We start from the raw sequence: 26,733 nt of genomic DNA, 5'->3' as shown, positions 1-26,733 counted from the left end.
TCCTGTGCTCAAATGAGTAATTTATTTTGTTGAAAATACTTTGTATAGTGATTATAATTAATGGATTTATGCCCTGGTATTCCTTTTTGTAATATGAAAATCATCATCATCATCATCATCATCTCATTGGCTACAACTATTTAATTAACAGTTACAAGAATCTTAGAAAAGGCTTAATGGACAGATGTAATCTCATTTCTATTTGCTATTCATATAGTGTCATAGACATAATTCCAAAAGGTATTTTTATAATAAAATAAATACATACCAGTAGTATTGTTATCTTGGGAAAACATATACTGTAAAGGATGTAAATAATGATAAAAGTTAACCTTAAAATCATCCAGTCCTAATATTTTTGAAATGCTCATGTTTTATTAATACATCAATTTTCAACAGGGAGCACAGAACATATTCTTTTTTATTTTTTGATAAAATTACCATACAATATCAAATCTTACCACGTTTAGAAGTTTTAGGCTGTCTTTGTACAGCTTTATGGACCCTACTTATTTGCAGTATATTAACAAAATGATCAAGAAATTCAACCTTGTTTTATAGCAAACTTTACAGTAATATTGATAATGTTTTCTTAATGAATGCCCTGTTGAATTTTTTTTTTCTTTTTTCTTTTTGTACCGGGATTCAACTCAGGACCTTGTACTTCTCCACACCTCTGAGCTATATCCTCACCCCTAAACTTGCGTTTTATTGATAACTTCATTCCTCATTAAACAAAATTCCTCTTTTACTTGTAGATAGACTCAAAATGTATGTTGCATGTTAACTATGATTGCTATAATGATTTTCTTATTTCTTTTGCACCTAATGCATAATAAATTTATGATTACAACTATATCATTATCGTGGGTGTCAGTTATTCTAGTACTGTGGAATCTTCTTAACATCAAATCAGTAAGTTTAGAATTTATTTACTATTTGCTAAAATTTATTCCTTTTATACTGTAACTGTTCTATAATGCAGTATTTTCCAAAGTGCTATGAATACATGTATTTTAGTGCCTCCAAATACAAGAAATGTACAGTACAGTACAATTCTACTATGATGATCAGGGTGATCAAATTTTCTTTTTAAACTTATCAAATACAAATTTGTTTTCCTTTATATTTTTAGTAGTCAACAAAAACGCCTCCACTCTAGAAATTTTTTTTTTATTTTAATCAAGGATGCTTTTCAAGAATAAAAACATAAACATTTCCTTTTCTGTCTTACACATTTTTTCTTAATCCAATCACTTGAATTTTGTTGTTATAAACACTCAAATGTACTGAAGGTACTGGTGGCCATGACTGAGACTTATAATTCCGGTTATTCAGAAGGCAAGGACAGAGAATTCCAACACTGTGAGAGCTTGTCTCACCGAAAAAGAAAAAAAATAAAATAAAATACTGTCCCTAAGTAAAATCCATAGTTTATAAATTCAATTCTAATAAGCCTTTTATGGCAGTATGAGTGCAACAATAGAAATGATAATTTATTCATTTGCTTCAAATTGTTACGTATTCAGAATCATTTCAATGTGATGATTTTCTACATATTTTTTCCACCAGAAAATCAGTGCTGGTTACCCCATCTCAACTCTCATATCTACATTTTCACAAAATGAAAAATAAGCTCTATTGCAAAAAACATAAATTCAAATCTAAAATGCACAGGAAATGCAAACTTTAGATTCTTTAGAATTTATTCATCTTTTTTTTCTAACATACTAACTTCTTCCCTTACCGCTATAATTTTTAGAACTATTACTCTGAAAACTAATGGTAACTTCTGTAAAATACACTGAAGTACATAGGACAATTAAAAAGCAAGAAAAATATAATCAATTTGATTTTAATCTTCATTATATTAAAATATAAATGATTATGGAAATTTTAATCTGATACTTTATTATGAAAAGTACCGTGGCCTACAATGTTACATGCTGCAGAATGGGCTTTTCAACAATTAATTACCCATAGGTTTGAGATGAAATGCAACTGGATAATTGTGTTGGCAAGTAATTTACTCTATCTTTATCTCTTTTTTTAATCTTAACTTTTATAACAATGACTTAGACATGTCTTAGACTTTTTTGATCTTCTTTTTATGCAATACCCACACTGTGCAAATTACTCAAAGGATTTGGAGATACAAAAGCCGAATGGAAAAGAACAAGACAAAAGAAGGATGAAAAGAACAAGGAAGCTTTCTTATTTCTTTGATGGATTAGGAAATTAGATGTATTCTCAAATGATGGTTGTAATGTTTGGAATAGAATCAAGAAGAATTCAAGAATGACTCTGATTATCTGTGGGGATAAATTGGCAGAAATAAAATATAAATCCAGTATAGATAAATACGTGATAAATCAAAACCAATAAAATTTATCTTTGAGAGAACTGTATTATCCATATATTAGAAGCTCTTTACCTAAATATTCCAAATTTAAAACACATTTTTATGGCACAGAGTGCAATCAGGGATTTTGAAAGAATACAAACAGAGTAATCATCATAAATGACTAGAAGCTCCTGAAAATGTTTAAGGTCAAAAATATAATTATCTCATTGAAGTAATTTTAAGTTAATCTAATTTTCAAGGACAGTTAAACAAATTGTTCTGATGCTTAACTAAAATCTCAAATTCTAGTTATGTGTTAATAAAATTATTGAGATAAATTATGGTTGATTTTAGTTATCATCTAAAATAAAGACTAATCTAGATGAAATAGCCAGAAATTTCAGAATAAAACAATCAATATTACATGTCCTTATTGCTGCTCATAATACTCAGAAACGAATTTAGCAGAGGACAAGGAATTCTTTTGCAATATTTTGATGTACCTACAAGCAAGGCTGATAATTTTATCTTAGAGGAAATTTGGTAAATAAGTCTGCTTAAAGAAACACATAAGAAGGGGCTGGGGATTTAGCTCAGTGGCACAAGCACCTGCCTTGAAAGCTGGCAGTCGTGAGTTCAATCTCTGGTACCAATAAAAATAAAAAGACAAAAAAGAAAAAAACACGTAAGAAATACCTCCAGGATCAAAAGTGTTTAATAGATACATTTATATTCCAAATATATGTGACAATATATTATTTTTTAAAATTTTAACTCAGAATTTAGGTAGTGGATCTTGAAGCACTTTTTTTTTTAACATTTTATTGTACATTTTTCAGGAATTAATTGATCCATACCATTGCTGCACAGAATTTCAGAAAATGAGGGCGCTGATTTGGTGTTTTTTAATGTTTCCAATTTTATTGCCTATCTCAGAACCAGAATTTAAAGGAAGATGCCAAGTAGAGCTGGAAAGATATTGTTAGATGTGAGTTGTGAGTGAAGAAATAATACATTTTTTCTACTCTCATAAACATTTGAATTTGCTGTATCTCAGTGTTCCTATGGGCATCATCCCAAAGATTTAGATGTTTTGTGTAATGGAGTAGATCATATTGAAATCTCTTCATAAAATCTCCAAATGGTAATAAATCAAGTTGGAAAGAAATGGACAGATGTGAGTAAAGAAATGATTGTGTCCTCTCTCCATTCAGTAATTACAATAATCTTACAAACCTCTTCAGTATTACACAGTTTTCAAGTTTATCAAATATATATATATATAATACACAATGTAGTGAAAAAATATATATAAACTCATATCTTTTGATCACTTTGATTTTCACATTTAAAATGTTTATTTCTATAGTGATATCTTAATATGTTTATCTCAAACACTTAATACAAAGAATTCTGTGAAAGCATATTCAAAAGTTTGGAAACTAATGCATCTTGTTTGATTCATCCCACACTATTATATTCAAGTATTATCACTTCATGATTATTTTGAACCAAATATATGATATTATTGTGTATAGTTTGAAATTTTCATTCATCTTCACTATATAGATTTGATTCGGTCCACCTAACATAAGCATTCTACTGTTAGTGAAAACTTAGTTGAGTTTGAAAATGAGAGGACAAAATATGATGTTATGGTTCAAAATAAAATCACCAAATAAGTTTATGCCAAAATATATGAATGCAAACTTATTTACTTGAAATCTAGAAAAATAAATCAGACTCTGTTGCTCAGATTCAATCACAAGTAAAGCTAGCCTCAGTTTAAAGAACCACATGACAGAAGGGTAATCACATATTAATTGCTTTTTATCTATAGTTGATCATTATTAAGTGATAAAATGCTAACTGATTCATTATGGTTCATCTAAAATTAAAGTAGAAAACAAAGAATGCATGAAATACATGTCATATTATAGTTATGATTTACAACTTAAAAGATTTTCAAAGATTGATTAAAACTGAAAAAATTACTGATAATCATTTGACAGCTGACTATGATTTGGATAAGGAGAAAATAGTGAAATGGATAAAAATCCAAATAGGAAATCCTGCAGCAAATAACAGAGTACTTGAAAAAAGTTAATCTGTAATGCTTGAAACATAAGTTAGTGCCAGATATTTTTTCTACTTAATTAAAATGTGGAAAGGAATTAATTATTACTTCCTAAATATGTATCTGAAGTCCAGGGTTGTGCAAGTGTTTTCCTAGATGAACAAATACGTATTTTAGAATCCATGGTTGTCTTTCATGTCAGAAAATAAAAGCTGACAATGTGAGAATGACTTCCAGTCTGGAAGTGGAGTAGGAACTGATGATATATGTATTGTTAGCGAAACCAAATGCCATGTAACACTGGCAGGAGTGCTGGCTACAGACATTGACCATCTGCTCGTACAAAACTACAAAATACCACTGTGTCTTATGATGAATAGATGTAATTTTTTCAAAATTTTTACAAATTTAACTAAAATGTGGTTATTGGTATACTCTTTAAAAATAGTGTTCCCAACCGGCCATAATATTCTACATTCTACTTTTTATATTATAGTTCTTAGTGTGATAGTTCTTATTCGTGTGTTATATAAAACTATTTATATCAATGCTGTAAGCAGATAAATGTGAATAGTTTAGTAGCTATTGTATATATGAAAGCATCCCAATAGAAAGCCAAGAGGATGATTATCAACCTGTTCTTTAATGTCAGGAAGGGGATATTTTGTTACTTTTATTGGCTTACCAGAGAAGCCACGTGATATTAAAAGACTTTGTGAAACTATTAGTTTTAAAAATCATTTGAATAAATTACTTTTCTCAAATTGAAATTGAAGAAGAAAAATTTCACTGTTAAAAGGAACTTGAACATGGAAAAGGAGTACTGAAAATAGAGTGTAGCATTTGCGTTGCAATGGTCACATGAAATTCTGCACTGATAATTAAACATGGACCAAATTATGGGTATCATAGATTGCAGGCAACAGAATTTGGTCTTGGTAACCGCATAGAGCTATGTGTCATTTTTATGTGTAAAGAAGGGGCTACTGGATATTTTGATATGATTAGCAAGAAGTTTTCTTTAAATCATGGAGATATTGAAATCATGTGTTGAGGCAAAAATTATAATGATTTGTAATAAAGAGGTCATATTAAGGAATTAACACAGTGTCGACAATACAAAGTATTTGAGGTACTGTGACACTACAGCAAAGATTACTGTCGTATTTAGAACTAATATCTTGGTTAGGTCTTATATATGTCTGTACCAGTTTCATCTTTTGATTAAAACATCCCTGATTATGAAAAAAAAACTTTCTTAACTTTACTTATTTATTTTTTTTCAGTGCTAGAAATCAAATGCTGGTCCTTGTGCCTGCTAGAAAAGCATGTGTTACACTGAACCACACCTCTAGCTTTTCAATTCAACAGTCACTACATTAGTTACTTGATTTAGTTCCTTAGGCAGCTCAGCAGTCTAAGCAGAGAAAACTTTAGATTTCAAGGTACATTTACATTTGAATCCAAGCTTTGTCATTAGCTAGATTTATTGCCTTAAGACATTTATATAGCTTAGTCACAACTGTGCTTTTGTCCTAAGATGGATATAATGATTACAAAATGTAGATAAAATGTCTCATACATAGAATCATTCAATAAATAATAGATTTTCTATTACTGTATTATTATTTCAAATTTGTAGTAGTTCTTGTTTTCAGTTTATTAAACATTTGTAGATATGGAAACGTTATGGATTCTGGAACCAAAGAGATGAGTTCTATTCTGAGCTCTACCACCTACCAGCCATGACTATTTTTTTAAACTTTACTTCCATAAGAACCTCTATTCATTTGTAAAATGAGGGCAGTAATAGTGTCTACTTCACACAACTGAGGTGGGGATTAGAGACTGTCTTTAAGCACTTTGCCTGTTACAACTATTGTTTTAAAAAGTGCTTATAGACTGATTTATTTGGTTGCAGACAGCGAGTATTTCTATACATTTTGGGGTTAACACACTTTAAATTTTTGGCCATCTTTTTACTATGTTTTAAATTTTGGTTGACCTTTTGCTGCGATGGGTATCTCTAAGAGCCAAATTTTGCAACAGAGTTTGACAATCCTATTGCAACTGACACTGAAACATTTATAAATATTTATATGAATATTATTCACTGATTTTATTTATACACATTCTAGAAAAAGTCATTTATCATTCCTGAACCTATACTTTCAATTAAATGCTCCTTTTCTGGGTTTTTTTAATGACTATATCTCTTCACTTTAATATATATTTATTGATTAGGCTTTATGATTAAATTTGCTCTCCAGAAAAGGAGACATAAATTAAAACAAATCAAGTATCTTCCAATTTTGTAATGAGTATATGGTTTGATTTTGAAAAGAAAGGATAACTGTATTAGCATGACTTTCCAGCTAGGAACCAACTGTCTGACATTAAAAGAATTAAGCACATTTTTATCTGAATCTGAAGTATGATGCCTGAGCGTTGTGCACTAATATGTTTGAACTCTCTTATCAGTAGTGTATGCAAACGTAAACTCCTTTATGGAGACCCACAGATATCACCTCTTTCCTTTCATTTTCTTTTCCCTATTCTCTTTGTTTTCCCTTCTGTCCTGCCTACCTCCTCTCTCTCTCTCTCTTTCTCCCTCTCCCTCTCTCTCTCTTTCTCTCTGTCTTTCTCTCATTTTAACATTAATTCTAAATATTGTATTAACAAATCCAAAATATCTCTTGGCCTACTTCATCTGTTGCTTTCTAATCTTTAGTATTCTATTTAATTAGTTTCCTTCAGTGCATTTTTATGATATGTATATTATTTTCTGAATTTCAGAAATACAAATTTTTACATATTTTTGTGGAAATGGTTAGCACCAAGGGTGAATAAGTAAGTATATTAGTAAACTATACCAAATGAAACTGATGTATGGATAATGATATGTTACTATTAATAATAAAATATAGTTAATCTCAACTAACAACAAAGAAAAGAAAAAAAATTTTATTCCTTTTTTATTATTATATATTCTAGAATTTTATTCTAGAGAGTAAAAAGCAATTCTTTTATTAATATGTCTGAGCTGAGTATCTTCAAATTTTTCTAGAAATATTTTTCTAATATGATTGTACTTACTAATATATACTAATTTGTAATATGAGTGAGGTATGCCCAATTTTTTCCTATTTAGCATTTATCAAATCATGACAGAGAGCATACCTTTTCTGAATAAGCAAATGTACATCTATGTGGCTCTTCAAATATTAATGAATAAATCTAGTGTTACGGTTTAAATTGGTAATGTCTCCCCAACCCAAATGAATCTGTAAGCAAGGGTTTTGCACAATGATTCAGTCATAGAGGCAAGATAGCTGACTTGCCAGCTGGATCTGCTGGAAGAAAGAGTTATCAGGGTGTGAACTGGAAGGGTAGCTCTTGCTCCTTGGGTCCTCCTTTCTTTCTCTGTTTATTGGTCACTAAGATGTGAGCAACTTTCCCAGGCAAGACCCTTCTACCATGCCTTCCTGCTTCAGAGCCAGCCAAATCTCTGAAATAAACATTGGGAACCAAATAAATTTCTTTACATTGTGGGATATCCTACCAATAAGAAAGTGACTAAGAAAGAACCTCTGAAAGAAAAACGGGTAATTTATTTAACTTAGTCCTCAGAGTCGGTTAAAAAGTTGACCCAAAGATGTACTGCTACCTAGAAACTGAGTCATGGGGTTTTTTCCTCTATAGCCTGCTACCATACTGAGACTAAAATTTCTCCTCATCTAGACTCACTTCATTCAGACATACATGTTCGGAGTCATTTGTCCTCCCTAAGCGCAACATCTGTTAGTTTTTTCTCTGCCTCGTGTCCCATGCTGTCCTGAAACTCTTCTTTCTTCTTTTTGCCATCTGAGAGAGAGACAAAAGGAGCTCTGAGTGGGTTGCCTGAGGCAGGACTATTTCTCAGACTAAGCACTGATTTTCTTTTGAGATCCTCCTGCTATCTTAGAAAAATTTATATGAGTATTTATTTAAGTGCATTTCAGCTAACAATATCCCTAGGCAGACTATAAGTTTCTCTACTGCAGATACTGTATTTTGTATTAAACTCAGTTTTTTCCTCATTAAAGGAGAGTTTTATGCTCAACTAACTAGTATTAAATATTATCCATTAAAATGTAAATACAATTTTCCTAAAACGTCCCCACTAAACTTATTTTTAGTTATCTATATTTTAAGCTCAAACTTGTATTTCTGTATTTTTCTTTTTCTTTTTTCTTTTTTAACATATTTTAACTTAAACCTCAAACTTTGAATCTTAAGAAATTGAAAAAGTATGTTGATTTGTGTCTCCAGGGCCAGTTGTCCAGGTTTCAAATTCCCTGTGTCATTTGCTGGCACTGATGCATCATTTAGTATTCAGCTCACAGCCATGGTTAAAATGACCGAGCTTTTGCAGTTTAGGCAATGAAACTGGGCTGATAGATTCTGCACCCAATGACTATGTTAAGGGAAACAAGTTCCCTGATATAAGAACAAGGAATTTCAAATTTTCAAATATTTTAAAAATATATCACCAATGGCTATTGTAAAAAATGTCAGATTTCTCTTATAAATGTAATTTGTAGGGTTTACATTAAAGCAGATTTCAATTACAACTGCTTGCCAGTAGTGAATTTTTTTAAAAAAATTACTCTAGATTTTATGTTTTTGTTTTTTTTTTTTGTTTTTTTTTTTGTTTGTTTGTTTGTTTGTTTGTGCCAGGCACCAAACTCATGATTTCACATTTGCAAGGCTGATGCTGTGGCACTGAGCTTTATCTGGCCCTGCCCTCATGGTCTTTTATAACTAAATTTTTATTTGTTTTATTAAAAACAGCTGGAATTTAATGTAATTGATTAAGTATCATTTTTAAAAAACTATGTAGATACAATTTTAAAAGAAAAATTATATTTTACATAGATGGTTTCTCATTATATAATTTAAAAAGACAAGGTTTGAAGAAATGTATAGAATTTCCTTATAATTAAGGTCTACATTTTATTTATTGTTTAGTTTTTATGGGTGTTAACTTAAAAATTAATTGAGGGATGGTGTATTTGCAAACTAATATACTGTATTATTTTTCCAAGTAAAACATTTTTGATAAATGATGACTGTTAAGGTTTGCGTGTAGGTGGCCCCTCAAGCCTCATGTAGTCATTGAGGTGGCTGAATCTAGCATTTGTGATTTGTTCATTGTCTCTTGCTAGGTTTGGCGGTGTCAGTACTGTATCACCCACCCAGGGGTGAAACTGTCATATAATATAAGGAAAAGAAGAAAGAGTGTTTTTTCCTCTTTTTCCCATGTTCACTTTTGCTGTTTGTTGCTGCCATGAGTGGCTGCTTTCAACCGCACCAATGCCTTAGAGCCAGCTAAATACAGACTGAAAATTCCAAGACTGTAGCATAAATAAACCTTTCCTTGCTTCACTTAGGGCACCAGGTATTTTGTCTCAACAATGAGAGAAAAAGTTACCCAGAGAGTGACCATTATAAATTAAACATATTAAATGAGGTAAAACTGCTAATTCATATATTTAAAAATGAATTCCATCTCTCTTTAAGAATGGATATACTACTCATGTTCCTAAGACTATGACTATATATATGGCAGAGTCATAGTGTGGGTATATATATATATATATATATATATATATATATATATATTATGTAATATATAAAACAAATTAGTCATATTTTTATTAACTTTGCATATAGTATGTGTTTGAATTATTGCTGTGTAACTTTTGTTCTTTTGTGTCTTTCTATATATTTCCTTTCATACTACATGATACAGTCTACGAGTAATTTGTTTTTTTTATTTCTTAGTCTAGTCTGTGATCAATGAATGGTTTTTAGTTTTGATTGCATGAATATATGTACTCACAGGAACACACACACATGAAGGCGAATGCTTAAAGAAGGAATTATAAAAAGGTGAGAAGTAACAGTATTCGTTTATTTCATGTAATTCACAGTAAGAAGTAATTCATAGTAAGAAAGCAGTATATGAGAACTTTTCTCAAGGCATAAATGCTAAGTGAGTCAAGAAACTGATCTAGAATAAGTAGTTCTGAGCAGAGGAATTTAAATGAAAGTGTTACATTTATTTAATAACAATGAAATAGATAGGATTGACGCACTCTTATGTGACTTGCAGTGGTATAATCCACTTGAATTTTAGTACTTTTCAAGTACTGTAGGCTTTTCTTTAATCCTGTTTCTAATCAACTTTCAGGGAAATTTGGAGTTTGGATGCAATAATCTATATGGTTTATTTTAATGGTCTTATTGACCTCATAGCTGCTGTACAATAGAATCTTGTCTAGTATTGACATTAATTTCAAAGTAGCCGCTGTACAAAATCAATGCTAGGTACTATTCTAGGAGTTCTTGATTGGTAAGCAAATGGACAGATTTTCAATTTCAGGAAAGCTAGGCTTATGTTGTCCCCAAAGGCCTAAATATAAATGTTCCACGTGGCCTGCTATCCTTGTAAAACTGAGAACTTGTTTGCATGATGCTCATTTGTCTGTGAAGAGATTTTAGGATATCTCTGATACTGACGGAGTGTTTCACAGCACAATTCTGAAGTCAGATCATTTATAAAGAACATGTGATTTGACAGTTTATAAGACTCTTGTCTCTTCAGAACTGTAAGTAATCCCAAGTCCTTCTTAGAGGACAAGACAGTCTTTTTATGTTAAATAATTGATTCAAAACAAAAATAAAGTAAAAAAAAATTCTGGAATTATAGACAGACTCAAAATAAATCCCTGTTTGGCCCCTTTCATGTTCATGTATTGTCACTTGATTTCTCTTAGATCTTATGTTCTTTTGTCTCAATTTATTAAGAATCACAGAAATTGCACATAGACAGACTTACTAGGTCATTTAATCTCGTCTTTCCCCTGACAAAGGTGTTCATTTTTTCTTAAGTGATGTTCTTTTTTCCAATTTTTACTTTCTATTAGTATATGTGTGCATTACACAATGATAACATTTCTCCTGTGGAATTTGTACATAATCATAAAATATCCTAATTCTTTTTTTATCCTTTCTCTTCTTCTCACTTCCTTTCCCTTCGTCTTCCTCTGTATCGGTCCCTTCCTTTTGAAAAATATCTGTCTCCATAAGAGAAAACAGGGCTTACAATTGGAACACACTGGAAGGACTTGCAAATTAAGCTGGATGACTTGTATTTTACAATTTGCATTGTTCATATACTGCTTGCTCAACAAACTCATACAAAATCATATATTGCTCCTTAACTCTCCTGCTAAAAACAGCCCTATTTCTCAGATGATATATAGTTTACTTATTAACATTGTATGTGGCAAAGTATATTAAACTGTTTACATATGACAGTAAAATAATATCAAGAAGTTAAATGTGATGAACTAAGCAATAGAAGATGTTTGAGATATTTAATGTATATCACTAGCAATTCATGGGTTAGTTTCCTTATATCGCCAGCTTAATCAGTCAATTGTAAGGTCATAACTTTTAGGTAGCAGATATTTTAGTCAACTAATCAACTATGGGTGTAGCCAGGTCCCTTCTGGTATTTTGAATTGTGATGCATTTGATTTAGAGATTAAAACTATAAGAGTATTCTAATTTAGTTATTCATAGATACAAGAGGGTATTATAGCAGGGGTAAAATTTACCAAATCAGACTCCAGGGGCTAAAACAAATCTAAGTGATAGAAGTCTTTGGAATAACTAGAAAATGTATAAAACTTTTGGAGCTCTTTTGATACTGATCCTGTGAGTTCTATCTTCCAAAATCTCTCATAGTTGCATTTTCTGTTTGTATTGCATTATTTGAGCCCAAATTACCTTATCTCCTTGCTCAGTTAATCAAGGACCCGGCCTAGATCTCCAGTCTCCCGAAGTGTGTATGCAAAGGCTTCAATAAGTAAGTCAAGTCATATGATTTTAGGGCTGGCGAAGGATCAAAACCCTTTACAGAGTTCAGGGACTCTGGTGGTCAAGACATTGAATGTCTCTGAATCGCCTGTATTAGAATGGAAAAACACAGGAAACTGAACAGACCTTGGGAGTAGTTCAAGAATTTTGTAAGTAACAAGCTATGTTAACAAGGAAAAGTATCTTGGGAGAAGATCTCCATGTTGCATTTTACAACAGGGGTGAAATGCATGTGGCTACAGTCTTTATTTTGTTACAGTGGGAGCCCCATGTTCACAGTCATTATCTTATCTTGCCCCAGCCATGTAGCAGCCCTGCAGGTATGTCCAATTTCCAGTTTCAACAGCTCCCAACTCTCAGTGACTGCCACAGTCTTTAAACATGTCTCCTTGTATCTAGTGGCTTTAAAAAAAAAAAAAAAAAAAGTACTTTTGGTGGAATCATATCTCCATGGTTAAATACTAACAATAAAACTCTACAATGAATATCATGAATGTTAAGATCCGGTGAAAGTCACTAACAGTGACTAATACTCCACACTTTCCCCCTTTTTTCATGTACTTTTCTTCATGTTTTGCCATTTTCTCAAACGTGGGTCTGCTGCAAGCCTTCATGTATGTGTCACACTGGTGCCTACTTCCTGCAACACTGTGCTGCTCTAAATTAAGCTGACATCATGTGGGCAAACTCTAAATCCCAAATTACATAACACTCTCTTTATATTCTTTAAATTATGCATTCTTTTATTTACTCATTTATTCAACATTTATTTAACATCTTCCATAAGCAAGTCACAGTGTAGGTTCTGCAAAAGTCATGATAAGCAAGGTAGTTCCTAAAGCTATCAAGTTTATAACCTGAACTCACTAGGATAAATTTACTTTAAGCCTTCCACTGCCCATCATATAAACTACTTTCTAATCTAAAATCGTTTCACATCTAGCTTCTATTTCTAAAATGCTGAAGGATTTATTCTCTCATTCTTAACTACTTTTCATTACTTTAACCATTCTTATCATTCAAAATATTGATTTAAATGCCATTTCTTTAAGATCTCTCTCTCTCATGCTTGTTTTCTCTTTTTCTGTCTCTATTTTCTCTGTCTCTTTGAGTTATTTTTAGTATACTGTTCGTGTTAAAGAATGTGTCCATTTTATCTGAACTGTCTTATTTTTTGACATAGAATTGTTCAAAATATGATTTCATAATATTTTTACTGCCAAGCTGGGAGGAGAAAGGAAGTCGGACATGGACGAGGAGCGGGGTGTCTAGACTGGAACCTCCGGGCCCACATGTCATGGACAATATTACCAGGCAGAACCAATTCTACGAGACCCAGATCATCAAGCAAGAAAATGAGTCAGGCTACGATAGGAGACCACTAGACATGGAGCCACTTCAACAGACCTATCACCCAGAAGTGAAGACAGAGATGAAGCAAGAAGCACCCCCCAGCTTTCTTCCACCAGCAGCTTCTCAACACAAGCCAGACAGACAGCAATTCCAGAGTAGATAGAGGCCTTATGAAGAAAACGGATGTGCTCTCGAAGGAGAACCGGTAGGACAGCCTCCTGCTGAAGAAGATGAAGATGACTTTGATGACACCCTTGTTGCCATCAACACATATAATTGTGACCTGCACTTAAAGGTGGCCCGCGACCGGAGTAGTGGTTATCCACTCACAATTGAGAGGACTTTGCATACCTGTGGTCAGGAGCCAATGCCAGCTATGGGGTTAGAAGAGGCCTGTGTGTTTTGAGATGAAGATCAATGAGGAAATCTCCGTGAAGCACGGTCCATCTACAGAGCCTGATCCCCACGTTGTCCATATTGGCTGGTCCCTGGACTCTTGTAGCACCCAAGTAGGTGAAGAGCCTTTCTCCTATGGCTATGGAGGCACACGGAAGAAATCCACCAATAGCCGATTTGAAAACTAAGGAGACAAGTTTGCAGAGAATGATGTGATTGGCTGCTTTGCTGACTTCGAATGTGGAAATGATGTGGAACTTTCCTTTACCAAGAATGGGAAGTGGATGGGCATTGCTTTCCGGATATAGAAGGAAGTCTTGGGGAGTCAGGCCCTGTACCCTCATGTCCCGGTGAAGAATTGTGCTGTCGAATTCAACTTTGGACAGAGGACAGAACCCTACTGTTCTGTCCTCCGAGGGTTCACTTTCATCCAGCACCTTCCCCTTAGTGAGCGGATCCGGGGCGCTGTTGGACCAAAGAGCAAGGCAGAGTGTGAGATTCTGATGATGGTGGGCCTGCCTGCTGCTGGCAAGACTACATGGGCTATCAAACATGCAGCCTCCAATCCTTCCAAGAAGTACAACATCCTCGGTACCAATGCTATCATGGATAAGATGCGGGCGATGGGCCTGCGCAGGCAGCGAAACTACGCTGGCCGCTGGGATGTCCTGATTCAGCAGGCCACCCAATGCCTCAACCGCCTCATCCAGATTGCTGCCCGCAAGAAACGCAACTAGATCCTAGATCAGACAAATGTTTATGGGTCAGCCCAAAGACGAAAACTGAGACCATTTGAAGGCTTCCAGCATAAAGCTATTGTAATTTGCCCCACTGATGAGGATCTAAAAGACCGAACAATAAAATGAACCGACGAGGAAGGGAAGGATGTTTTAGAAATGAAAGCCAACTTCACGTGGCCTGACCTAGGCGACTTCCTAGATGAGGTTCTGTTCTTTGAGCTTCAGCCAGAAGAAGCAGACAAACTGGTGAGGCAGTGCAATGAGGGAGGCCGCAAGGCTGGACCACCCCTGAAAAGCGCTTTGACACCCTCGGAGGTGGCTTCCCTTCAGGCCGGGGCGGTGGTTTCCAGCGCTATGACAACTGAGGTCCCCCTGGAGGCAACCCAGGTGGCTTCCAAAATCAAGGAGGAGGAAGTGGTGGAGGAAACAACTACCGAGGAGGTTTCAACCGCAGTGCAGGCGGTGGCTACAACCAGAACCGCTGGGGAAACAACAACCAGGATAACAACAACTCTAACAACCCAGGCAGCTCCAGCCGGGCCCCCCAACACAGCCACCACCAAAGCAGCCGCCGACACCACCCAGCTACAGCCCTGCTGGGAACCCTCCAGGGCCCTGCAGCTATAACAAGAACAGCAACATCCCTGGCTCAGGCGCCAGTACCAGCACCCCCACTGTCAGCAGCTACAGCCCTCCACAGCCAAGTTACAGCCAGCCACCTTACAACCAGGGAGGTTACAGCCAGGGCTACACAGCCCCACCACCTCCACCTCCACCTCCACCTGCCTACAACTATGGAAGCTATGGTGGCTACAACCCAGCCCCCTACACCCCACCACCGCCTCCCACTGCACAGACCTACCCCCAACCCAGCTATAACCAGCATCAACAGTATGTTCAGCAGTGGAACCAGTACTATCCAAACCAGGGCCAGTGGCCACCGTACTACGGGAACTACGACTATGGGAGCTACTCCTGCAGCACAGAGGGTGGCACAAGCACACAGTAGTAGCCACTGTGTCAAGAGGCTCTTGGAGGCCCCTGCCGGCTTCCTCCAGCAGCGCCTGCCTTGGCCCGTCCTCTACCCCCACCAGGTCCTCTGGTGCTGGAGTTGGGGTCACCCCAGGGCTGCTTCCCTTCAGCCCACTGCCTTCCTCTGAGGGGCTTCTTCCCACACACAGCCAGGCATTTTTCTCTGAATTTAAACAGGCCACAGTGACCTTTTATTTTCTGTTTGTATCTCCCACCTCCTCTTCCTCTTCATTTTGACTAAACAATCCCTCTCCCTTTGTCACATGGTGAGGCCATGGTGACTGAAGGGAAGAGCTTTTCCTGTTCACTCCTCCCAAATCTGCTCTAGTCCCTCAGCTTCCCAGACCCTCATGCAGTTGGTTGTAAATTCTCCCAGAAGCTGTTTTACCATCTACTTTTCAGGATTAAAAACAAAATCAAAAATTTTTTTAAAAGTTTAAAAAGTAAAATGCAGAGGGACGAAGCAGTGTCATATTTTTTGGTAATTATGCTTTTATTTTTTATTTTTAGAACTTGTCTGTTTTTACTGTCAGTCCACCATGGATATTTCGTCGGAATAATGGTTTCTTTGCTGAGTTCAGATGACTGGGAAAGAGCCACACCCTCAAAACAAAACAAAACAAAAAACAGAAAACCACAGAATCATCTTTAAACTAACTTTTTATATGATGTCTCAGTTCCCCATAACTTTGCACACAAGCTTCTGTGTTCAGTTGAATTGTAACTGCTTTTTGTATTTGGAGAGAGTGTGACTATTGAACTTGAAACCTTTAAAAAAAATATTTTTACTTATGTAAGATGAGGAGAAGTGTTCCCACTTTCACTTCTGACATTTATTTATTTGTATCTTTTTGGTTTTTTTTTTTTCATCAGTCCTATTAAAGGGTTGCCATTTTTAAAATTCTTCGTAAATAAGAAAGTTTTGATTCCATTAGTTTTCTTTATTTTCTTATTTCCTTCATCATTTCCTTGTGCTCTAATTTTAGAATTCCTTCCATTGTAGTTTTAGGTTTACTTAGCACTTTTTTTTGTCAATCTTGTGTTAATTTAGAACACTGCTTCTAGATCTTTCTTATTTTGTATAGCGGTTTACTAACACTTTCCCTATCAACACTGCTTGTTTTAGTCAGGGGTTGTACACAGAGAACAATTAGTATTAGGACATGGAGTTTATATTTTTATAATGGTCACTGGAAGTTAACACAGGAAAATGCAGGAAATCTATCTGCAAGACCAAAGACATAGATTATTAAGTCAAGAGCCTAAACCCCACAGCACATGCCCCACATGAGTCCAGATAAAAACCCATAGCTCAGGACAACGCCTCCCACGAGTCCAACTGGAGGCCCAGAGCCCACAAGAAGGACTCACGCCAGTCTCTTTTACGGATCCGTGCTGGGAAGGCCCAAGGGTCAGCGGTGGAAGCCAGAAAGTCTATGCCAGCAGGATGAAGGAGCTGTGCTAGTGGGATGAGGGTTCTACACTGGAGCCGAGAAGTCACACTCACAACAAAGACTGGCACCACAGCTGTCCTCAGCGACACAAAGGCCCTGAGCTCCTCCTATGACAAGCACAGTCAGTTTACATGCCAGGAAGCAGTGTGATGAGTTCATCCTGGGGACCAAGCAGCACACGTCTTCCCCTCCAGAGCCAGGAAGCAGTGCTTAATGTGAGGACCAAAGCTTCTCCAGGAGAACCAGCAACTCATAGGCGAACCCACAATGCCTCCTTAACGCCTCAATCCTCAACACCTCCCTTCTTTTCCACCTGTTTATCCTGGCAACTTTCCTCAAGTGGAACATCTTCACCCAGTGCCATGCTGATGTAATCCAGCTGGCGTTAAGTTGACCACCAGTTTTTAATCCATAACCATAATTTCAGTATGTGTATTTTGATTTTCCATTGCCTTTATTTTCTGATGTCTATTTTAATTCATCTGCTGTTAAGAACATTGCTTACTTTTCATTGTTTTATATTTCTTGTTTATTTGTTATTGATTTCTAGCTTTAATGCATTGTGGTTGAAAAAAATAACTTGCCTAATACAATGTTTAAAACATAGTTGAAGTTGTTTGAGAACCTAATATGTAGTCCATCCTGGACAATGATCCATGTGTATTACAAATAAACATATATTAAGTTTTTGTAGTACTCAGTGTTCCATTTAGGTATATGTGTTTTAAAGTGTTTCCCAGGTCCCATATATCCACACAGATGTCCTGCATAGACGTACTGTCCATTATTAAAAGTATTACCTTGAATTTTTCATTTATTATCATAGAGCTATCTATTTTTCTGTTATGTTCTGTCAATCTATGCTTTGTAGGTCTTAGAGTTATCTTGATTAATGAGAGTCTTTTTAAAAGTAATTACTATTTCTTTGCATTAATTTACCTTTTTTCAATATATCATGTCCATTTTTGTCATCGGTAGCAAATTTTGACTTAGTCTACTTATTTTGATGTCCCAGGTCTCATGTGGTTACTTTTTATGTGAAATATCTATCTCATCCTGTGCTTTGATCTACAACTTATTTCATTGTATGTCATTAAAAATGTTTCTCATATTGGTAGCATGTAATTGGAAAATGTCTTTTAAGCCAACACATTCTTTTGTGTAAATGTAAACAAGCTTTACATTTTGACTGACAATCTTAATATATTTGTATTTAAAGTAATTTATGTTGAGGAAAGACTTATTGTGCCATTATATAGTTTGTTTTTTATATGCAATATATTTTTAAAACTTTATTTTTTTTTCTTACTAGTGTAATTTCTTTTGTATTTAATTGATTCAATAATATGAAGTTTTGATTCTCGTCCTGCTGTGTAAAAATTTTAGGTTTTTATTTATTTATTTATTTTTGTCTTCTTTAGACAGGGTCTCACTATGCAGTTCAGGCTGGACTTGAGGTCACTTTGTAGGCCAGGCTGGTCTCAAACTCACAACAATCCTCCTCCCTCAACCTCTCAAATACTGGGATTACAGGTGTGCACCACCCTGGTTTATACTTCTAGTTATTTTATTACTGGTTAAAATGAGATTTACAATTAGCATTTCAAATTTATTTCAATATATTTGAACTAATAAATTTTAGCTTCACAACATATACAAATTCTGCTTCTAATATCTTTGTCCCATTTTTGTAACAAAAATTACATCTTTATTCATGACGCTACTATTACCATCAGTTTCTAAGTTTCACGTATATTTGTCCTCAAACGATGTATGAAATTACAAAAGTATATACAAATTAAAATATAATAATTTTGAATTTTAAAGGAGAGTTTTATAGTTACCTTTATCCAATTTCCTCACACTGTTTTATTTACTTTCTAGTGTCCTGTTGTTTCAGCATAATGGATATCCTTTGATATTTTTTCAAGTTTTCATATTTTAACATCTCAGAAATTATAAGCTTCTTTACAAATAACTTCTCAGCTCTCACATATAACTAAAGCAGCACTTGACAACTTGTCCTGGAATATGTCCCTAGGTTCATCCACTTTACCAAAATGGCAGATTGAACTGCTTTTTAAATCTGAAAAATATTTCATTGTATATGTGTACCATTTTTCCTTTATCTATTCCTCTACAAATAAAAATAAAAGGTTTCCATATTACGGTGACTGAGAATAATATTCCTATGAACATGAAAACACAGATAAGACTTTGATTTGCTTTTTATTACTTTGTTTTTCTTTTTATTTTTTGCAGCATTGAAAATTGAACCCTAAGCCTTCACACTGAACTTCATCATCAGCCCCCTTTCTAAAAGATTTAGACAGATCCTTGCTAAATTGCTAAGTTCCCCAGGCCGATCTTTAACTTTTGATCCTCCTGCTTCACTTTCCCAGAACTCTGAGATCACAGGCATGTATCACCATATTCAACTTTGCTATGCATTTTACTTTCCTTTAAATACATGTAAGAAGTGGGAGGGCAGGATCATATATTGTATTAGTTATACTTTTCATTAATTAATGTTATCCACAATTGCTGTGTTAGTTTATAGTGCCATCCGTAGACTATATTTCCCTTTTATACACACTAACACTATTAACCTGTTTGCTAGGAGTGAGATCATGTTTGATTGCCATTTTAAGTTACATTCCTTTCTTTAATAGTGATTTGAACACTTACTGGCTACTTGTATGTCTTCTTTAGAAAAAATACTTATTCAGGTTCAGGCCTTCTTTAGAAAAATATTTATTCAGGAAAACATTTATCCATTGTTGACTGGGTTCTTTCTTGCATTGAATTTTTTGGGTTCTTTATCAATTTTAGATATCAGTCTAAAGTTATTAATTAGTGACACTTACTAAAATTTTCTGGCATTCATAGGTTATCTTTTCATTTTAATGAGTTTTTACTTTGCTGTCCCAAACCTAAGAAGTTTAGTGTAGTTTCTTCTGCTTTTGGCACTATATCCAGAAAATCATCGTTAGCATGAGTGTTAAGGAACTTTTCAACTTTGTTTTCTTCTAAGACGTTTATGGGTTCATTTCTTACACCTCAGTCTTTAATTTATGTTACTTTTGTGTGCAGTAGAGAACAGGGATATAATTTCATTTGTTTGCCAAAGGATATACGATCTGTCCAGTTCAGCCTGTTTTACAGAGATGGTGCTTTTCCGTTCATCATTCTTGGCACCCTTGTTGAGATTAATTGATAGGTAAAGAATTCATATAATGGTTCTCTACTTTGTTCCATTATTCAATGTGTCCATTTTTTTAGTATTATTGTCTCTTAAGTATTACAGTTTTTTAAAATTGTATTTAAAATAAAAAGCAAAAGAGAAAGAGAAGCAATAATATAACATTAAAAAAAATAAAAAGAATAAACACTAATAATCACTAGTTGACAGGTTACGTACTATCATCTTAGAAATAGTTGTTCCAGTTACAAAATTAAAGTACACAAGGTGGACATTCAAACAGTGAAACAATCCAACAAAAACAGTAATATGGTTACCAATCCTACACACTTAAACACACATGCAGTTATATTCTTTATAGCACCTTCTTTTCCTCTCCTTTTGACAATAGCAATTACACATTTTGGATTTTACTACTCCTGCAGTTCTTATTACTTTTTGCCCTAGAGACACAATGTGATATTTATAAATATGATTCTTATTTACTTAACTTATGAGGATAATCTCAAATTGACTCCATTTCAATATGATGGCCTTAAGATAATCCTTTTTATAGCTGAGTAATATTCCATTGTATAAAAATACCACATCTTTTTAATCCACTCTTCAGTTGATGGGCATTTTGTTGATTCCAAGATTTAGCTGTTACAAATTGTGCTGCTATGAACAAGGGTGCACATATATCACTGTGCTGTGACCTTTTCAGGTTTTCTGGAAAAATACCCAGGAGGGAAATAGCTAGGTTGAATGGAACTTCCAATCCTAGTCTTCTGAGAAATCTCCATAGTGAATATCATAGTTGCTGCACAAATCTATACTCCCACCAACAGTGGAGCAATGCTCCTTTTTCCCCACATCCTCGCCAACATCTGTTATCATTTGTTTGCTTGATGGCAGCTATTCTTTCCAGAATGAGATGAAATCTCAGTGCTGTTTTATTTTGCATTTCTCAAACGACGAGTGATGGTGAACATTTCTTCATGTAGTTATTTGTCATTTGTATATCTTCATCTAAGAAATGTGCATTCATCACAGATGCCCATTTTTGGAGAAGTTCTTTGAATTTGATGGGCTTGATGTTTTTCAATTCTTTATATGTTCTTGATATAAGTCCTTTGTCTGAGGGGTTGCTGGCTATAATTCTTTCACATTCTTGAATTTTCACTCTGTTGGTGATTTCTTTTGAAGTGCAGAAACGTTTCAATAATATGAGATCAACAACAATAAGTTGTTGATTCTTTGAAGTGTTTCCCGTTCAGTTTGCATTTTATTCATGAATTCTCTGCCTATCCCTATGTCTCCAAGTGCCTACCTTTGCCTACCTTGTCTTCCAGTAAATTTAGTGTTTCTATTTTACTATTTAGATCTTTGATTCATTTAGACTTTAGCTTTGTGTATGGTGATAGGCATGGATCTAGTTTCAGTCTTCAGCATGTGGAGAGTCAATTTTTCCAACATCATTTATTAAAGAGGCTATCCTTCTTCCAGTGAACATGTTTATCCCCTTTGTCAATTATCAGGTGACTGAGTGTCTTTGTAGTTGTGCTTGAATCTTCTGATATGTTCCACTGATCCTCAGCTCTGTTTCTTAACCAATACCATGCTGATTTTATCACTGTGGCTTTGAAGTGCTTTCTGTCTTGCCCTTGTTGCTCAGAACTGTCTTTGCTATTCTAGGTCTCTTCGGTTTCCAAATGAATTTTAGGAGTGTTTTCTATAGATCTATGAGGTATGTCAATGGTGTTTTGATTGGGATTTGTATAAACTCTGTATAATAGTTTTGGGAGTATGGGAATTTTCACAATGTTGGTTCTTCCTAGCCAAGAGCTAGGAATATCCTTCCATTTTCTAATAATCTCTTCAATCTCCTTTTTTAGCATAGCATCATTTTCACATATAGTTTTTTTTTTACATTCTTGGTTAAATTGATTCCTAAGATTTTCATTTTTTAAGATGCTATTGTGAAAGGCAATATTTCCATAATTTCTCTCTCGGTGAGTTTTTTGTTTGTGTATAGAAATGCTATTTATTTTAGAGCATTGACTTTGTATCCAGCTACACTGCTGAATTTGTTTATTATCTCTAGTTGTCTTTTAATGGAGTTTTCTGGGCCTTCTATATGAAATATCATGTCATCTCCAAATAGTGATAGTTTAACTTCTTTCTTTCCTATGTTTAATCCCTTTATTTCTCTCTCTTGTCTGATTGCCTTGGCTAGTGTTTCCAGGAGGTATTACAGTTTTATAATGATTGTAAACCAGGAAGTGTCGTGTTGACAACTTTACTCATACTTCTGATAAAGTTATGTTTACTTGAATTTTTAGGTTACTTGCAGTTACATATTCATTTTAGGGCTGTTTTACTATTTCTGTAAAAGTGTCACACTGCAATTTTTGAAATGGACTACACTGAATCTATTGATTGCTCTGAGTAACACAAATACTGTTTTTTTAACAGTATTTATTATTTCAATTCATGATCTTGGTATATCTTTCCATGTATTTGTGATTGATTCAGTTTTTCCCATCAATGTTTTGCATTTTCAATGTATAAAGATTTTACTTCTCATTAAATTTATTTCTATGTGTTTTATTCAATTAGTGGTATTACAAATGGATCGGTATTCTTGGTTTCCCTTTTACTTACTTCATTTTTGGTGTATAAACTGTTATGAAATGTTTTGTGATTATTTTGTATCCTATTTGCCTGGATTTGATTATTAGTATCCACTTCTTGTTTTACTTCTGAAGAACTTCACTTACTGTCACTTTTACTTTTTGCTTAGTATAGTGTCTATAATCTGAGTGCTTGCAGGCATATTATTTAATGAATTACACTGTAAGTTATGCTAACAATATAACTGTTTTATCAGAGGAAGTTGTTTTAGCAGAATGCTATGTATACTCTATATTTAGGTAACTAGCAAGTGATTAATTGAGCCATTTTTCTCATGACCTTATACATTCTAATTTAAATACAATGACTTTTAAATTGGTGATGGGATGGAAGTCACAGAAAATATATTTCTCATTATATGTCACTTATTTGCCTTAAAAGCTATTACAAATGATCATATAATAATATGTGTAAATGCATACACCATGCCCCACTAACAATGAATAAAGAAGCTTCATATTTGTAAAATTTGCTCTTCAAAGTTTATTTAAAACTCTAAATAATATCCAGCAGAATTTTAGTAAATATTATTGCAAATTAGGATAAAAACATATTAATTATATACTGAAAAGAACAAAGATGATAAAGTTGATGAGATACCAGTTAGATATTCCAAATAAATATTTCTACTCAAAATATTCTGACATTTATTATGATATTTAGGAAAACTCACTAGGTCACTGAAAAATTATAAAGCATATACATTTAACCTCTACAGCTAAACCAAAACATTGTAATACTAGAATTAGAAGCACGCCAAAATTAAAATTTCTAACAACATCTGTGAATAAGAAATTCAGACATCAATGATATAATAATGAAAGAAAATCTCCTTGAATTGTTTATTTATTCACACTATTTGCTTATCACATAATTTAGTCACTCATGCATATATTGATTCACATAAACAGTGCTGAACAAAGTAGATTATTCTGTCATTTTAAAAGTACTAAATCTCTAATCAAATTTTGTTCATCAGGCCAATTCATGATTCAGAATGATGGCATGCATAGCAATGAATTCTGGCAGAACTTTGATTTGTTATTATGACTATTAAGTTTATTAGCACCTTTCAGATATAAATTGTGATCACATTTATCTTAGAGAATATGTCCTGTATGTGATGTATTTTGTCCCTCCCCTTCAAGCCCTCTTCCTCTCCTCATTTACAAAGATTTGCTTCCGTTTTAATCCTTCTTTTCACATTTTTTCTTTTTCCTTCCTTTCTCTTCTCCCAGTTCCCTTTTCGCTTTCAAACATTTTTTCCCCATTTCACAATATCTATTATATATCTTGGTTCTTGTTTATATTTTCATTTTCTCACACCCCAGATACAATGCAGTATTTACGTATTTGTCCAATCTTTCACTTACGAGTATAATATTAATATTTATAAAGAATTGAAAAAAAATTAGAATCCCCCCAAATTTACAGACACAATCCAAAAATGGACATTTATCTCATTTTGGAATGTATCTCAATTATCAAGAAATCAACCAATAATATGTTCTGGCGGGAATGTGGGAAAACAAGAATTATTCTCCACTGTTGGAGGGAATGTAGACTGGTACAATCACTGTGAAAATTCACTGTGAAGATTGCACATTTTTAGATTACATTTTATATTTTTTTGTTGTCTTCAAGCTTTTGTACATATAGAATCATGTCATATGCATCTGAAAATAACTTACTCATAAAAATAGTTTACTTTTCTTGAGATATTTTTCTTTCTATAATGACTCTGATTCAGATTTCTATTGTTATGTTGAATCAAAGTTGTAAAAGTAGTTATTCTTCCCTTGTATAATACACTAGGTACAAAGCAAGGTTATATATTTCAGTTTTGCCTCATTATTTAAATATTATCTGGAGTATTTTTATATTATAAGCTAATTAATAGTATTAAACTGCACTTATTGTAAAGATAATTTGATATTATTTGAAAGGAAAATACAAAAATATATTTTATAAACTAATTTATTTTATAAAATAATTATAAAAATTCTTAGGCCTCAATGAAAATGTTTTCATTAGAAAATAACTTAGAAAATCTTTCAAATTTCAAAATATGATTTGAATTTAATTATGCACTTGTCTATGTCTTACATATCCAACAACATTCTCACTCTTTAGGGTTATACATTTATATATATTTTAAGAGAGACCTAAATATACCTCAAGAATAAAGGAGAAAATTACACTTTCCAATGTTTTGTTTAATAAGATAAATTAGAACTTGTCTTTACTATTTAGAGTATGAGCCATGAATAAAAGGAAAAGAACATTCAGAGTAAAAAGTAAAGGAGTTTTTGCTTCATAAATTAATTAGGTGATAAAGGCTTACATATATTTTCACAGCTCTGTTTCTGTCTCTCTAACACACACATATTTGATCTACAAACACATTTTGGATGAAAGTTGAAGAAAAAAGTAGACATACTTCATAAAAGCATATTTATTATGTTTGCTCTTATCTTCAAAATGTTTTCTATTTGGAAAATGTTTTGCAATGGCATGTTGAATAAAACAATGGTAGTAATCCTCCCAGTGGGTTTTGTTGTTGTTGTTGTTGTTAACTTTTAATGTGAGATTAGTCAGAGAAAATTAGGTAATGTGAAAAATCTGATCGTCTTACTTACATTTTTCATTGATGAGACAACACATCTAACATTCAAAGTTAGTGGAAGGAAGTTGTAATTCACAGTTGTAGATGTTTCAGTATATAATTGACTGACTCCACGATGAAGCATCACAGCAGAGAAAGTTCAAGGCAGGTAGCAAGCAGCAAGCAACTTGCTGCAATAGCAGCAGCTCCCTTTCTGTCCCTTATGTTCTGTTCAGTATTGCTGCCCTTGGAGAGGGTTAGCGTTCACATTCAGGGTGAAACACACTGAATCCTAGCCTTGCACCATTAATCAGTCCCAGCATCACATCCTTAATCTTAGCATCACACATTCTGGATCCAGTCACCTCTGAAAAGCCCCAACTATAACAGCATGAGGCTTTGGGAGGACATCCAGACACAGCCATAACACTGTGAAAATCACCTAGGATGATGGAAGTAAGAAATAAAAAATGATAATGTCCTATATTTTCTTTGATTTTATGCAAATAAGTTTTATCAATGTATATAAGCCAGAGAAAAAAATAGTGCCTTTTTTAGAGAGAAAAGAGGTGGAGTTTCTCTTTCTTGCATTTAAAATTGTGATTTCAGTTTGACGATTACTTTTAAATTTTCTGTATTAAACATCAAATTTCTACATATATAATCCATAAAAATTTACCATGCATGTTTTTCAAAACTTTTGGCATATATTGATTGCAAATAGCTTATACTCTAACATAACTTAGAGGAGCTGTAGAAAGTTATATAATGATCATAATGATAAATAAACAAAATGAGAAAACATGAAAATGTGCATTTAAAGTGAGTAAAATTTGAATACAAAAGTTAACTTTTAAAACGTCCACTTAAATGTTATATTTTTGATCTTAAACTTCACTGACCTTGAAACATTGAAAAAATGATA

General features: G+C 33.7%; 1 protein-coding gene and 1 pseudogene across 7 annotated transcripts in view; both read left to right on the top strand.

Annotated features, from left to right (window-relative positions):
• The window catches only part of Lrp1b (LDL receptor related protein 1B), a 1,703,137-nt gene that overhangs the window by 683,625 nt on the left and 992,779 nt on the right, over nt 1-26,733 (top strand). The gene's annotated exons all lie outside the window — the stretch shown is intronic.
• Nucleotides 13,574-16,670, top strand: LOC100729863 (heterogeneous nuclear ribonucleoprotein U-like protein 1; annotated as a pseudogene).

This window comes from Cavia porcellus, unplaced genomic scaffold (assembly GCF_034190915.1).
Source record: "Cavia porcellus strain 051 isolate PalLab524CR breed Dunkin Hartley unplaced genomic scaffold, mCavPor4.1 scaffold_12, whole genome shotgun sequence".
Taxonomy (NCBI): domain Eukaryota; kingdom Metazoa; phylum Chordata; class Mammalia; order Rodentia; family Caviidae; genus Cavia; species Cavia porcellus.
The sequence above is the reverse complement of the archived record's forward strand: the minus strand, read 5'-3'. Positions and strand labels throughout refer to the sequence as shown.